General features: G+C 35.9%; 1 protein-coding gene across 2 annotated transcripts in view; it reads left to right on the top strand.

The window, feature by feature from the left end:
* The window catches only part of TRAK2 (trafficking kinesin protein 2), a 58,940-nt gene that overhangs the window by 7,239 nt on the left and 38,889 nt on the right, over positions 1–12,812 (top strand). Inside the window, exon 1 of one of the 2 annotated variants that reach the window (XM_045559738.1) lies at positions 8,932–9,030. The exons of the other annotated variant lie outside the window; for it this stretch is intronic. The gene's annotated coding sequence lies outside the window, so the exon portion shown is untranslated. Of the gene's footprint in view, positions 1–8,931; positions 9,031–12,812 lie in introns of those variants that run through there. 2 annotated transcript variants of the gene reach the window in all.

Here is a 12,812-nt window from a genome sequence, read left to right on the forward strand (position 1 = left end):
AGTCAACATTGTGGACCAGAGGTGACATAAGAGAACAACTAAGAAGGTGTGTTTGGATTGGTTAGCAGGACCTGTCAATGACCAAAGGGAGACTGGTTTCAGGAGAAATCTGGTCATAGTGGGTTGAGGTAAGAATGAAATGGGAAAGAGAAAATAAGAGTAAATATTCTTTGGAGAGGCTTTGGTGAGGACAGAGGGCAAGGAAACCCAAAGTCTTGGGGAAGAGAGATTTTTTTTTAATTTTATCTATTTTTAATGAAAGATTTTGAGCATGTTGAATAAGCCAAGGAAGAGGATGAAGCTGGGGATGACAGGGATAACCAGTGGAGCAAGGTTTGAAGTCAGGCATAGAGACTGTTAAGTAACTTAAATTCCATTCCTTTTTAACTGGGTGTACACGTACACATGGTAGAAAAATGAGAGGTATATGATGAAAAATAAGTTTCTCTCCCTTTCTGTCTTCCAGCCACCCCAGTTTCTTTTCTAAGAGAATTACCAATTTACACTCCCATCAACAAACGTGCAAGTGCATGGTTGAGATTATGTTTGTACTTAGTTTGGAGAGAAAGCTGGCTATAGACTACATGGATTTATCAGTGGGAGGAATGAGAATAAGAGAAATGGAGAATGCATAGAGGGGTCAGAGATGAGTGAGGAAAGATGTGGTGTGGAATTGTCTCAGAAGAGAAAGGGGCATGTAAGAGGATAATGGGAGAGCATGTCTGTGGTGTGAGGCCCGTGGTTGATGACTGAATTTGCAGCAGTGTCATTCCACATGGTTTTGTGACCTTTTCATGAGAACTTAACTGCATTATATTTAACATGCAAGTCACCTTAGAAAATGGACTGCTCAAAAATTCATCACTTTTGTAAATAGATGTTGGGGATCCAAGCACCAAAGCTCTGCCCTCTGCTCTTATTGCTTTCTAGCCATAGGCATATTGTGTCCAGTGCTTTGGGGGGTATTCAGGCCAGTGGTATAAGCCAAAACAAAGGGAAGCTTGTTGATTGAGAAAGAGCACTCTGTCTGGAGGAGAGGAGGAGGAGGAGGAGACTAGAAACCAACTAATATATCTGTCTCTGAGCTGCTACTACTGTTCCTAAAGCAAGTAATTTAACAACTTTAAAAAAAAAAACATTTCTTTTCAATCATTCTTATCTGTCTCTGCTAGTACTAGGCTAGGCCACTGAATTTGCCTTTGTTTTATTTTTAGTCACAAAATTGAAAGGCTACAGATGAGGCTTATTCAAAAAGAAGATATCTGATTCTTTCTCATTTGATATGGGGCTTATTTTAAATGCATTCATAATCAGCTGCAAATGCTCTTAGTGAAGAACGTGCTAAAACTAAGCAATGAGCCAAAGAAAGGTACAGTTTTAGCTTTCCTGTGAGACTGACAACTAGTTCTTTTTAGTTATTACAAGAAAAATGGGTACTGTATTATTGCTATAAAAATGATAAATCACCCTTTTAACACCAAACTCTTTCATGCAGAGTTTTTTATGAAGCAAATACAGTGTTTTCTTTAGAATGTTCAATCTTAGCTTGATTTTATTTTTCCAGGCATTCATTTAGTTGATGTTAGACTGAAAATGGATTAATAATCAACTTTGTTCATTAAATTACTTCTGTAATTTAGTGTATTGCCATTTTTAATCATTGAACTTATAAGGTAGTTGGCATGTATTGCAAGCCTACTATGTGTCATTTGCTGTTAGGTTTTGGACATAGGAAAATAAGATACCTTCCTTTACAGAGTGTAGTGAGGAAGAAATGACTTATCTTCTGGGATCAGCCAACAAAGGGAATTTAGTAAAACTGATTAAGAGCAAAGTCATGATGAGAAAGTTTAAGATTTCCTAGACCATTGTTTCCACATTTGTAATGCACTCTATATTTCCCTGCAGTGAGTAACAATAAAATTCTCACAAAAGAAGAGAGAAGGACTTAGCTTTTCTTGGGAGATATTAAAGAAAGGACAGAGTATATTCATAGCCAGCCTAGGAAAAAGAACACCAGGTGAGAAAAGCACTTGGCGACAGTGCCAAAGGAAGAGAAGAAAGCCAACTAAATCCCTGGTGCTGGAGGGATGAAAGAAAGAGGTACTTGGGAAATCAGCCAAGGGCAGAAAAACAGGTCCCTGGGCTGGGTCTCAGACAGACACCTTATGCCTTCTCTGATAACTGTGGTTATCTTGTTTCTTGGCCAGCAGCAGGTTAGAAAGGGTGAGGCACAGTAGCCACAGTAAAGTGTAATGGTTGATAGCCTCACAGTAAGCAAGTAAACAAAATTAGAAGTAGACTTAAAATTTCCCCAAAATTAGCAACTTGGTACCATTTGGTGTAGAGAGAAAGAGATCTCTAACTTGGATGGGTCCAGAATTCTTGTCATGACGGGCATAGGGGTGGGTTGCCTTCTATTGTCCTGTCTTGGTGAGGTCACCCAGAAGGAGCCCCTTAAAAGTTTATAATGCTGAAGGATATCGCTGTAGTCATTATAATACAGTAATTGCTATGCATAGTAATGAACCTGGGTCATTACATTATTTTTACTCTTTTCTATGTAAGGACTTTTTTTTCCTTTGATGGCAGTTTATTGGACTTTCCTCATTACCATGTCTTAACTTTAGGGAGAAAACATTTTATCATCAATGTTTTTAAAATAAGAAAACTATGGAAAACAAACAAAAAGTATTAAAGATTTTGTGTTTTTAGTCACAGGGTTGTCAATCCTATCTCTAGGGAATGTTTGCAACTTTAGTATAACTGATGGGCTTAATTGGTATAGCCCTGCACATATACAAACATCTCTTACTGAAGCCCATGAAAGACCTATTTAGATTTTTGTAAATTAGGCTAAGAAAGCCTTCAATTTTCATTTGCATTCTAACAGTCTCATGTTTCTCATGTAGTTCATTTTTCTCCCCACTATAGACTACAAGGATGTAACTTGACTATGGCCTGATTCATTCACTTAACAGATAGTTGTCTTATTAAAGAGGCATATGATGTACATAAAAACACACAGAATATTCTGCCTCGTAAATACACCCAACTTTGGGACCAGGTAACTTATTTCATTTTTTTTTTCTTTTGAATAAGTGTTGGTAGAACAGATAACTCATTTCTAAAAGCAAATATAAACCACTTAAGAACAAATTGGAGGCTTGTTTTTGTTATTCTTCTTTATTCGGTAATCAATATGTGTTTTTAAAAGGTGGAGTGGAGAGCACTGTGGGAGGCCGAGGCGGGTGGATCGCTCGAGGTCGGGAGTTCGAGACCAGCCTGAGCGAGACCCCATCTCTACTGAAAAAAAAAAAAAAATAGAAATAAATTATCTGGACAACTAGAAATATATATAGAAAAAATTAGCCGGGCATGGTGGCGCATGCCGGTAGTCCCAGCTACTTGGGAGGCTGAGGCAGGAGGATCGCTTAAGCCCAGGAGTTTGAGGTTGCTGTGAGCTAGGCTGACGCCACAGCACTTACTCTAACGCGGGGCAACAAAGTGAGACTCTGTCTCAAAAAAAAAAAAAAAAGGTGGAGTGGAGAGATAGGATTGTATTAGAATTATCTCTGAGGCATTTTCAAACTACATGTAAATTCCCTGTCCCCATACTCCCGTCTTTTGCCAGTAGAGCTCAGAGGTTAGAGGACCCAGGTTTGGAAAAACACAGGCTTGGGTTTGATTCCTGGCTCTTACTATATAGTTTGGACAAGGTAGTTAACCTCTAAGCTTCAGTATTCTTATCTATAAAATGGTGGCTATAATAACATCCATGTCATGGGGTTGTGAGGATTAAAGGGAATTATCATACAGAAGGCATTTAACACAATGCCTAACAGATAGTAAGTGTAGTTGGGAATTAAGACCTTTGAAGTAGGTGAGATTCCTGAGGAAATAAAGGAGAGGACCCATGAGAGAACCCTGAAGAACTAGGGATACTAGCCATTAAAGGCAGGTGGAGGAAGAGAATTTCTAAATTTCTTCAGCCACCTAGTTACTGTAGCCTTCAAGCTCAGAATCTAATTGTCTCCTGAGTTACAGATATCCAGTAGCTATATCTCAAAAAATTATCTGTTCTCATTTGGTTCCTGAATTTCATTGCCAAACCAAAATTATCTGTTACATGTCAATTCTCCCTCAAAAAATAACGTTTTGAAGTCCTAGAATTGGTTGTGACAACTGGTTTTGAAAAATAATGTGTCTTATGTCTAAACATACTATAATTAGAAAGTCTCTTGCCTAGAATTACATTACTAAAATAGTTATGTCTTGGATATGCAGATAATTCTAGAATAAATCTAGAATTACAGATGTTTGTAAGTATGATTGTAGTATTCCTCCATCATGACCATCACCTACCTCCCATTTTAAGCTACTCTTTTTCCTGTCTGTAATTTTATTGCATGTCCTGATGTCACTGGTTCCTTTATTACATTTTATTTTTTTCTTTGCTTTTTTTGTTTCTGTAGACCTGTGGTCATCACTAATTACTTCGTTGATTTGGAGATCCATATTTCCTATAGTATTGCTTTTGGCACCAATCATATGGAAACTTCTTAAGGCTTTAAGAAGTGTAATTTTTAAATAACTGAAGAATTTAGGATCATCTTAAGCCACCAAAAGCAAATTTACATTTTATTGTTAGAGGGGACAAAGAGAAATCAGAATACAGATTTTCTACTTCTTCTTGACTTGTTGCTGTTTTTAAAATTTATATTTTCCTTTCTGCCATGTGAAAGTGCTGTTTCAAGGAGTCTTAGCTATTTGATTTGAAGATAAATCCTGAAAAGCAGCTTATACAGTAATACTCTTAAATCTCCCAGCACAATTATATCTGTTGTTCAGTCTGTTTCTTAATCTTCTGTGAAGTGTTTCCAGATTTTCAGGTGATGGTGATGGTGTCTTTTGATTTAAACTATTAATAGTACCTAAATTTTGCCAGTGAGCATTGAAAGAAAATGCTTTCTGACTTATTAAGGAACGATTTATTTGATTCTGGAAGTATAGTATTTATTTCAATATCCACAGAGTCTATTAGATAAAATGCTTCTGCGTGAGATGTTTCCCCCCAATTTTGGTTAAGAGAACAGGAAATCCACAAACTCTGTAACACCATTTACTCTGCGTCGCTCATTTCTGTTTTTATTTTATTTTTATTTCTATATTTAGAGACGGGTTCTCACTCTTGCTCAGGCTGGTCTCGAACTCCTGACCTCGAGCGATCCACCCGCCTCGGCCTCCCAGAGTGCTTGGATTACAGACGTGAGCCTAGCCTGCATCACTTTTTTTTGAAGACCTATCCTTTTTTTTTTCTTTTTTAACCATTACTTTAGTCAAAAAGGCATAATTTTTTATGTTTTAAAAAAATAAAAATATAACTGATATTTTATTAATATTCTGGACTATAAATTTGTGACAGCAACTTCCCATTTGACGTTTATATTTAATATTATCTTTGAGCTCTTATTTCCTTTGACTAAACTACCATATAATCATTACTAAATTATTTTTGACTGCTAAATAATAATTTGCTTTTTCATAATTCTAAGCCCATCATGACTTTATAGAAACATTGAGTTTGAAAAAAATGGATGATGGCAGAGAGCCATAAAACTAGGGATATATAAATATTTAATAGCAATCAATGCTATTTTAAGCATTTTTATATATCTACTATCTCCTTTGATACTGTTACTCTGGGACATTAAGCAAAAGATAGAATTCCTGTCCAGAAGTATAGTTTTGAAAATATATTGATGTTGCTTATTCAGTTGCTTAATGCATTTTCTGTAAGAATTTGTTGGAAATAATCAACAGAGCAAATAGACAACCTGTAGAATGGGAGAAAATATTTGCAAGCCATATATCTGATAAAGGGCTAATAACCAGAATCTGTAAAGAACTCAAGCAAATCAGCAAGAAGAAACCAAATAACCCCATTAAAAAGTGGGCAAAAGACACGAACAGAAGCTTTTCAAAAGAAGATAAACAAATGACCAATAAACATATGAAAAATGCTCAGTGTCACTAATCATCAGGGGAATGCCAATTAAAACCACAATGAGATATCATTTTACCCCTGTGAGAATGATTTTTATTAAAAGGTCCAAAAACAATAGATGCTGGCATGGATGCAGAGAGAAAAGAATGCTTATACCCTGTTGGTGGGACTGCAAATCAGTACCAACCTCTACAGAAAACAGTATGGAGATTCCTCAAAAAACTAAAAGTAGACCTACCATTCGATGCAGCAATCCCACTACTGGGTGTCTACCCAAAGAAAAAGAAGTCATTTCATTGAAAAGACACCTGCACTCGAATGTTTATTGCAGCACAATTCACAATTGCAAAGATCTGGAATCAATCCAAATGCCCATCAGTTCATGAGTGGATTAACAAAATGGGGGGGGGTTGTCTATGTGTGTATATATACACACACACACATATACACCATAGAGTAATACTCAGCCATAAAAAAGGACAAATTATAGTGCCTTTTGCAAGAATTTGGATGGAACTGGAGACTATTCTCCTAAGTGAAGTATCCCAAGAATGGAAAAACAAACACCATGTGTGCTTACTATTAAATTGGAGCTAACCGATGAGCACACACGTGCACAGAGGGCAGTGAGGGGCAAAAACCTACCTAATGGGTACAATGAAAACTATTTGGGTGATGGGCAGACCTATAGCCGTGACTCAAGCATTACAAAAGTGATCGATGTAACCAAAAACATTTGTACCACCTTAATATTTTGAAATTAAAAAAAAAAAGAATTTGGTGTCCTTGTAGTCTTTTATTCTGTGGTGCAAAATTATGATTTAGGGTTAGATCAGAGTTCAACAGGTGATAGCGTATTGGCTAAATCTGACCAATTTTATAAGCTAAGAATGGTTTTTACATTTTTAAAGGGTAAAAAAAGAGATCAACAAAGATAATATGCGACAGAAACTGTATGTGGCTTCAGAGCCTAAAATATTTAGAATCTGGCTTTTTACAAAAGTTTGCTGACCCTTGTTATTGATTCTTGAATTTTATAGTAGATAAATAACCTATTAATTGATAGAAAGCCACTGATGGAAACAATCATTTTATATCCTGAATACTTTGTAGTCATTGAAATGATGATACAGATCAAAGATATGTTGACATGAAAGATAAATGAGTGGGCTGTTAAACAGCATGTTAACATTCTGTCTCCTGGTGAAAGATGGTAAAAAATTACAAGTAGCTTACATTTGATTCTTCATATTTATGCACTGCCTGAATTTTTAAAAATGAATATATTGCTTTATTTATGAGAAACAAAAGTGCACACATGCATATGTGCATGTTGTGTTTTGTTTGTGTGTTTTAAAGGGAAAGAGAAACTGGAGATTTCCAGTGTAGCTTGTGGCTGCTTTTCATCAGATAAGAAGTTTGTTTGAGGAATATAGCTTATTATGCACCACTTTGAAAACTCTTGTCATCTTTGCATTTAAACACCTTTCTTTTCAAAGTTTTTACCAAGTAACCAAATATCTGAAAATGTCTACATAAAGGCTTAATCTCACTTGTTTTTACCATTTCATTACTTGAAATCTGATCACACTGCTTTAGAGCAGCTAGGTAGTAATATAAAAACAATGTGGGCTTTTAAGAAATTGGAGGGGCTGTGCCCACATAGTTTACATTGCAGAGATTGCTTGTTCTACTGCATATGTTGCCTTTAGCAAACATTTACTTGTCCAAGCACACGTTTGGATTTTTAAGTATCGAAGGGATGCAATAATAATTATATGGTAAGCAGACTGCCGAAAGGCAGTAGGGCTTTCATAGGTTTTTAAAAATTTCCATTTTATCCCTGTACCTTTCTCCAAATTCCCTTCATTTTCCTCCCCTCAAAGGTAAGAATTTTAATATGTTTACAAGTACAATACAGAAAATATTTAGTTTAAATAGATGGTGTTGTGGTCTCATTTTACTTCTTGCTTTGTTCACTCGGCACTGTATTTCTAGTGCTATGTTACCCCGTTGTGTGTATCTACCACGTTTTACTTATGTACTTTCCAGGGAGCAGTGCTTCAAGAAACTGTTTTATACATGTCTCTTTATAGGCTAATATGAGCATTTCTTTGAGTTACATAAAACCCAGGAGCAGAATTGCTGGGTCCTAAAATACATCTATAACTTGATTAAGTAGTTTTGGATGGTTCTTTTGAATGGCTGCACTAGTCTGCACTCCACCATCGGCTTTTTATTTGGGGAATTTTTTGTAAGAGTTTCTCTTAAAACCAGTACTTAAGTTACAAGAAATGATTACCTTAGGTAAAAATAACTCTTAGAACTCCTGAATTATTGCTAGTTGGAAGTTCCAGAGGAGATTATGAGGCCATGTGCTTCTCGAGAACCAGAGCTGTTAGCAGTGTGGAAGAGTAAGAACTGATATGAATCACCTATCTTCTAAGTCTATGTCTAGATGACCTGGTACCATGAAATGGTATTGTTTGTAATGTATAATTCTACCTCCTTACCTATTTAACTTATTAATTATATTTGACACATAAGTAATGCTTACTGTGTCCTAAGTACTGTTATATACATTTTATAAATATGAACTCATATAATCCACATGACAGCCCTATAAAATAGGTACCGTTATTGTCCACATTTCTATAAATGAGGAAACAGGCTCAGAGGGATTTAAGTTATCTAAGTATAGATCTCTCAGTTTTAATATTTCTCATTAGGGAATATGGAGAACTAATGAAAAATCATTGAAAATAAAATTATGTAGTATGTATTATTTCATAGTCCATTATAAATACAGAGATGCTATTTAACTTTTCTGACTTTAACTTTTGAATACCAGTATGTGTAACTCATTGTGAGGCCAAATAGGAAAGGGAAGCACGTATACTAACATGTTTTGTTTAACATTATAGTACTAAGAATTTGAAAATGAAATCCAAGGATGGTGACAACCTTTATTAGGTGCCATATTTGGAACTCCAGCACACTGGATTTGCGAATTTTCTGGATGGGTAAAGTTTAATTATTTCAACACCATAAAATACTTTCTTTTAACATTTTACATGAAAGCCCTGCTTTGCTAACTTATTAAAGAGTAGGTATTAAACATGATTTAACATTTTCGTCAAGGTTGATGTTGTATTTTGATAACTCCCATGTGCTTTGATAAGGATATAGTTGTAAAATATGAAACAGAATGGTTTCTGATAATGACTAGACTTTGCTTTCTTGAAAAAGTCCATTAATATCCTTTGCTTTTGGATTATTTGTCTAATTCTTATAAAAGGTAAAGTGTGGAATGTGCACCAAGGTTGTACAATGTGCTGCTTTTCTGTAAAGTTAATCATTGACTTACAAGTGGGTCCTTGCCTAGAAAACCTTTAGTGTTGTTCTGGTGATTTTGACTCCTCAATAGAATTTTTAGCTCTTAGTAACTGAAGGCCCTAATGAATCACAGGTACTCATCAGCAATCACCTGTTTTCTTCTCATGGCATTCATTGTTGAGGAAAGTATAGAGAAACAACATCCCTTTCCACTTTAGTAGTTTGGGTGGATTACTTCAAAGAATATGAATTCATTATCTTTTGCAAACAAGGTATTAGGCTAAACTTTTCTTCAAACCTTCTTTAATATTTGGTTTGGAACCAAATGCCAAGCATAAGCAGCATTTAAAATTATATCTATAGGACAGAAAGCCCGGTCCTTGCATGGTAGATTAACTTTCTTATAAATCTTTTTAAACAAACTCTTCCACTTAAAACTTATAATTTATGAACTTTATGGGTAGGGACAAAGTAAGTACACTCCAGAGCAAGGGATTCAGTTCTGCTGATCACCAGCAGATGGTAATTTTCAACTCTGCCATTATTTATAACATGCTATTATTATTTATAGCACATTTGTTTTATTAAGTGTATATTTTTGAAGTATTTTATATTGCAAATCCCATGTTGTCCCTAAAAGCAATGCTAGTGATAGATTAATGGACACAAAAATAGAAATAGTATAAAAAATTAAAAGTGAGAAAATTACACTTATGAAGTATATCATTGGACAATAAGAATGATTATGAAGGGCAGTCCCATGATGTGTGAAGATAGATGTACCTGTGCAGTTGACAATCAGCCAGAGCTCTGAAATGTTTTGACAGAGGATCATTGCTAAAGTGGAATGCCTGTTTTAGTCAAAGGTTAATTCAGGTCAAGGTTAGGAGTTCAAGAACTTAAAGGCCAAGCATGGTGAATGAAAAGTATGGCTTTGGAAACTTACCAAAAACCACAGATGGTACTGTGGGTTCAAGGCCTTTTCTGATGTGTAGGTGAGGCTCTAGTGTGGATTCCTTGGCTGCCAGAGGTTACCTCCCTTCTGCTGTTGGTGAAGATTGTGGCAGGGAGGGGTTGCCTGCCTCAGCAGATATTCATTGTAAACAAAATAGGGCAGTTTTTAAAAAGCCCAAAATATATCAAATTAGAAGGAAGTGCTGACCCCATAAGCCTAAATCTCACTCATGGTTTTGGACATTTAAAGGAATGGATTTAATAGCCTTTTGGAATCCAGCCTGTTTGTAAGTAGAGCTGCTTCCACATATTCCATATTCTGAAAACTCCACTGATCTTTCAGTTAAATGGCAGTAAAAAAAATGGACAAAATATTTGCTGGTCACAGATCCTATTTCCTCAAGGTGGATTTTACAATAGCTGATAAAATAGCTGTGCTGAGTGTAGCCCATGTAGTTTTACAGTGGTCATCCGTGCAGCTGGACTTGGTATGTGGCAGTATGTGCTTTCTGCCTTCATGAGGTCTGCTGCTCACCGTCCAGGTTGGATTTTGGTGGTGACCCCCCTCTCCCACTTTTTTTCCCAGCTCTTAGCACTGAAGCCAGGGTTGTTTATGTGGTTTAATCTCTGGTTTTTAAATTACTGTGGTTTTTTTGTGAATTTTATCTGTGGTGTAGCCAGATATGTTAAAATTAATGAGTGTTTGTCTTTATCAAAAATCTATTATTTTATGTAGGAACATGGTAAATTTTCATGTTTTAAATTACACAGCATATCTTTTGTCTGAGTTAGGTCACCACTTCTAGGAGAGCTGCTGCTGAGTTGGTGATTGGCACTGTTCCCACTCCTCCATGCAGATCAGCAACCAACATGTGTTTTAAATTAATCCCCAAAGTATTGTCTGTAAAATAAAATTTTTAAATATGTTTCCAATGTAAACATTTCATTAAATGATTACATTTATTGTAATTCAAGACTCTGCACTCCAGCATAGGTGAAATTTCCCAGGATTGTTTTAGCCTTCTCAGTAAGGCTATTTTGGCCAGAGTATCCATTTTAAGGAAGTAGTAAGATTTTTTTTAAAGGCAAGGGCCTATATTTAGGCACTCACTGTTGACCACTTAGTTCCATGGCTGGGCTAAACTATCTAAGTCCTTAGCCATGTTGTTTTCTGCCAGCAATATTTATATCAATGACACGTTTTGATGGTTCTTTTTAAGTCTCATGCTTATTAAAATAAGTTAGTTATTTTTCTTTATTTTCCCTTAATGTATATGTATTACAAAAGCTTGCTTCTTGTTAAATAATGTGTGTTTGATTGGTTGTTTTATAAAGAAAAGCAGTGAAGTTGTTCCTAAAATGATTGAGTAAAGATAAAGTAGATGGCACTAAAAGAAGTACTAAAAATATGTGTGTACACACTAGGAAAGGCACAGAAAATGCGGTCGGTGTTTGTGCTTGCCATAGTTTAGTTTCTACCACATTTAGGACTCTCTGCAAGCTTTCTGTTTATTCATACATCAGAGAGAGAGAAAGAAAATGACTAATGGCACCAAACTAACATCACTCGTCAGAGGGTAGGAAGTAAATGTGACTTCTTATGTTGAGAGAAGATGCCATCAAGCAGTTGGTAGGCCTTACATTGTGCCCAACATTGTGTAAGGTACAATAATAATGATAAAATAGTACTTTGGCAATAGAAATAATATTAGTAATAACTAATACTTGCATTTACTGTATTCTAAGGCTTTATTCTAAGGCCTTTATGTGTATTAACATATAAGCCCCCCAGTGACCCTCTGAGATAGGTGCTACTATTATCCTGTCATAATTCACTTAATCCCCATAACAACCCCATAAAGTAGATCCTATTATTAGGCCTATTTAACAGATGAAGAAATGAGGTTAAATAATTTGTCCAAGGTCATATAACCAGTAAGTGGTGGAGCTGGAATTCAAATTTAGGCACTCCAGCTCCAGAATCCATGTTCTTAACCACTGGGGTAGGCTGAATAATGGTCTTCAAACATATCCACACCCTGATCCCCAGAACCTATGAGTATTACTTTATATGACAAAAGGGACTTTGTAGTCACGAGTAAATAAAGGATTTTAAAATGGGAGATTATCATGGATTATCCAGTTGGGCCTTAATTGTAATCACAGGTGTCCTTATAAGAGGAAGGTAGAGGGAGATTTGGCAGCAGCAGAAGACAATGTGATAATGGAAGCAAAGAGAAAGATTTGAAGATGATATGCTGCTGTCTTTAAAGATGGTAGGAGAGACCCTGAGCCAAGGAATACAGCTCTAGAAGCTAGAAAAGGCTCTAGTTGTTTCCCTAGAGCCTCCAGAGGGAAGGAGCACAACACCTTAGTTTTGATCCATTGAAACCATTTCATCTTTCTTGCCTCCAGAACTGTAAGGTAGTAAATTGATGTTGTTTAAAGCCACTAAATTTGTAGTAATTTGTTGTAGCAGCAACAGGAAACTAATACAGCCACTATGCTATGAAGA

The sequence above is a fragment of the Lemur catta genome, chromosome 8, assembly GCF_020740605.2.
Source record: "Lemur catta isolate mLemCat1 chromosome 8, mLemCat1.pri, whole genome shotgun sequence".
Taxonomy (NCBI): domain Eukaryota; kingdom Metazoa; phylum Chordata; class Mammalia; order Primates; family Lemuridae; genus Lemur; species Lemur catta.